Source organism: Eumetopias jubatus, unplaced genomic scaffold (genome assembly GCF_037043125.1).
Source record: "Eumetopias jubatus isolate StellerSeaLion01/CBP00866 unplaced genomic scaffold, mEumJub1_p1.0 scaffold_6, whole genome shotgun sequence".
Taxonomy (NCBI): Eukaryota; Metazoa; Chordata; class Mammalia; order Carnivora; family Otariidae; genus Eumetopias; species Eumetopias jubatus.
The window spans coordinates 107,238,196-107,241,881 of NW_028274812.1; the positions used below are offsets into that span (position 1 = coordinate 107,238,196).

The 3,686-nt window shown below is 41.2% G+C and overlaps 1 pseudogene; it reads right to left on the reverse strand.

The window, feature by feature from the left end:
* Window positions 1-371: 371 nt before the first annotated feature.
* LOC148164122 (NADH dehydrogenase [ubiquinone] 1 beta subcomplex subunit 1 pseudogene) lies at window positions 372-574 on the reverse strand (annotated as a pseudogene).
* Window positions 575-3,686: the final 3,112 nt, after the last annotated feature.

Genomic DNA, 3,686 nt, shown 5'->3' on the forward strand with positions numbered 1-3,686 from the left:
TGAGCTACCCAGGTACCCCTAATTGTTTTATCTTCTACAATCTAAAATTTATATGTAGATGATGAACCTGGAATTAATTTTTTTAAATTTTTATTGTTATGTTAATCACCATACGTTACATCATTAGCTTTTAATGTAATGTTCCATGATTCATTGTTTGCACATAATACCCAGTGCTCCACGCAGAACGTGCCCTCTTTTTTTTTTTTCAAGTACTCAATAATTTATTTTTAAGCTAAGTGTGCCTATTACTTGAAATGTGGAAGACTGCTTCGGCATAAAAAGAATCACACTTCAAACTAAATAACGAATGTGTTATTTCTCTCCTAATTTTTAAAATATGAACATTCTGTAATTCAATCATGGGGCCTTTACTTCCAGGTGACTTCTTCACTGGGTCTCAATTCCCTTTTAAACAACAAACTCTTGTTCCGGAAGGCAGTCAGCTTTTCATCATTCTTTCCATCTAGATAACATCCAAGGACAAACCCCATGGGGAAAGTATATGTACACAGTGGTCACGAACAATCTGAATTACGTTCATCCTGAGTGCTGCGGCCTTGATGCCAAAAATGACCCCATGACCAAGGGCAGCGACGACCCAACCACCGGCGCCGGCGGAAGCTGCGGCCTTGGGCAGAACATGCCCTCTTTAATACCCATCACCAGGCTAACCCATCCCCCCACCCCCCTCCCCTCTAGAACCCTCAGTTTGTTTTTCAGAGTCCATCATCTTTCATGTTTGTCTCCCTCTCCGATTTCCCCCCCTTCATTCTTCCCCTCCTGCTATCTTCTTCTTTTTTTTCTTCACATATATTGCATTATTTGTTTCAGAGGTACAGATCTGTGATTCAACAGTCTTGCACAATTCACAGCACTCACCATAGCACATACCCTCCCCAATGTCTATCACCCAGCCACCCCCTCCCTCCCACCCCCCACCACTCCAGCAACCCTCAGTTTGTTTCCTGAGATTAAGAATTCCTCATATCATTGAGGTCATATGATACATGTCTTTCTCTGATTGACTTATTTCACTCAGCATAACACCCTCCAGTTCCATCCACGTCGTTGCAAATGGCAAGATCTCATTCCTTTTGATGGCTGCATAATATTCCATTGTGTATATATACCACATCTTCTTTATCCATTCATCTGTCGATGGACATCTTGGCTCTTTCCACAGTTTGGCTATTGTGGACATTGCTGCTATAAACATTGGGGTGCACATACCCCTTCGGATCCCTACATTTGTATCTTTGTGGTAAATACCCAGTAGTGCAATTGCTGGATTGTATGGTAGCTCTATTTTCAACTTTTTGAGGAACCTCCATACTGTTCAACCTGGAATTAATTTTTGTTTATGGTATTACATAAAGGTCAAGATTCATTTTTTACCTGTAGTTATATACCCAGCACCATTTATTGAAAATATCTTCTGTTCCCCAGTGCATGCAGTGCCACTTTTGTCCTAAATCAAGCATGGATTTGTTCCTGGACTCTGAATTGTACTCATTGGTCTATTTGTCTCATTGTGTCACTATCACACAATTTTAATTTATAGCTTTCTATTTTTTTTTAAAGATTTTATTTATTTATTTGAGAGAGGGAATGAGATAGAGAGGGCATGAGAGGGGGGTGGTCAGAGGGAGAAGCAGACTCCCTGCTGAGCAGGGAGCCCAATGCGGGACTCGATCCGGGGACTCCACGATCATGACCTGAGCTGAAGGCAGTCGCCTAACCAACTGAGCCACCCAGGCACCCTAATTTATAGCTTTCTAATAAGTCTTTCTTCCTTCCTTTCTTTCTTTCTTTTTTTTTTATAAATAGATTTTTTTTAAAGATTTTATTTATTTATTTGAGAGAGAGAGAATGAGAGACAGAAAGCACGAGAGGGAAGAGGGTCAAAGGGAGAAGCAGACTCCCCGCTGAGCAGGGAGCCCGATGTGGGACTCGATCCCGGGACTCCAGGATCATGACCTGAGCCGAAGGCAGTCGCTTAACCAACTGAGCCACGCAGGCGCCCCCTTTCTTTCTTTCTATCTTTCTTTTAGTAACTCTCTATTTCCAATGTGGGGCTCGAACTCACAACTCCGCATGCTCTACTGACTGAGTCGGTCTGGCGCCCCTGTAGATTTCTGATAAGACTTAATATCTGGTAGCATTCTTCTTGCAGAGTGCTTTTGCTATTCTTAGACTATTAGCATTTCCACACACATTTTTTTAAAGTGTTTTTTTTTAAAGAGTTTATTTATTTGAGAGGGAGAGAATGAGAGAGAGAAAGAGCACGAGAGGTGGGAGGGTCAGAGGGAGAAGCAGCCTCCCAGCTGAGCAGGGAGCCTGATGCGGGACTCGATCCTGGGACTCAGGAATCATGACCTGAGCTGAAGGCAGTCGCTTAACTAACTGAGCCACCCAGGCACCCCACCATACACATTTTAGAATCAAGTTGTTAATTTCTATCAAAAAGCATATTAGGATTACATTGACTCTATAGATCAATTTGGGGAGAATTAACACTTTTACAATATTGAGTCTTCCTCAATATTGTAAATCTTCCAGTCCATAAGTATGGTATATCCCTCCAGTTATTTAGATCTTCTTTAATTACTTTTATTAATGTCTTATAGTTTTCTGTATAGAGATTTTATACTTCATTTATTAGATTTATTCTGAAGTATTTGGCATTTTTTGATGTTATTATAAATGGACCTGTTTTTCAAATTTTCTTTTCTTTTCATAGGTATATAGGAATACAATTGATTTTTGTATATTGACCTTGCTTTCAATGACTTTGATAAATCCAACTATGTATTAAAATAATTTATTTGTATATTCTTTTCTTTTGGGTTTTTTTTTTTGTCCATGAGCTTTTGCTCACCGTTTTATTCCCTCAAGCTAGCACAGTGACTACAAATTGGTATTTCCCAATCCTTATTTTTTAAAAAGATTTTATTTATTTATTTATTTGAGAGAGAGACAGCATGAGTGCAGGGAAGGGGCAGAGGGAGAGGGAGTGGGAGAAGCAGACTCTTTGCTGAGCAGGGAGCCTGACGGGGGCTTGATCCCAGGACCCTGAGATCATGACCTGAGCCAAAGGCAGATGCTCAACTGACTGAGCCACCCAGGCACCCCTTTCAATCCTTATGTATTTGAAGTGCACCTTCATGAATTTTCTTATAAAAATACTACCGATACTACAGTTTCCCTAACATTATTAAAAGTCTACTTTAGGGGTGCCTGGGTGGCTCAGTTGTTAAGCATCTGCCTTTGGCTCAGGTCATAGTCCCAGGGTCCTGGGATCCGCCCCACATCGGGCTCTCTGCTCTGTGGGAAGCCTGCTTCTCCCTCTCCCACTTCCCCTGGTTGTGTTCCCTCTCTCGCTGTGTCTCTCTCTGTCAAATAAATAAATAAAATCTAAATAAATAAATAAATAAATAAATAAATAAATAAATAAATAAATAAAATAAAAGTCAACTTTAGGGGCACCTGGCTGGCTCAGTTGGAAGAACATGCAACTCTTGATCTTGGGGTTGTGTGTTTGAGGCCCAGGTTGGGTGTAGAGATTACTTAATAAAATCTGGGGACACCTGGGTGGCTCAGTCAGTTAAGTGTCTGCCTTCAGCTCAGGTCATGATCCTTGGGTCCTGGGATTTAGTCCCATGTCGGGCACCGGCTTCTCCCAC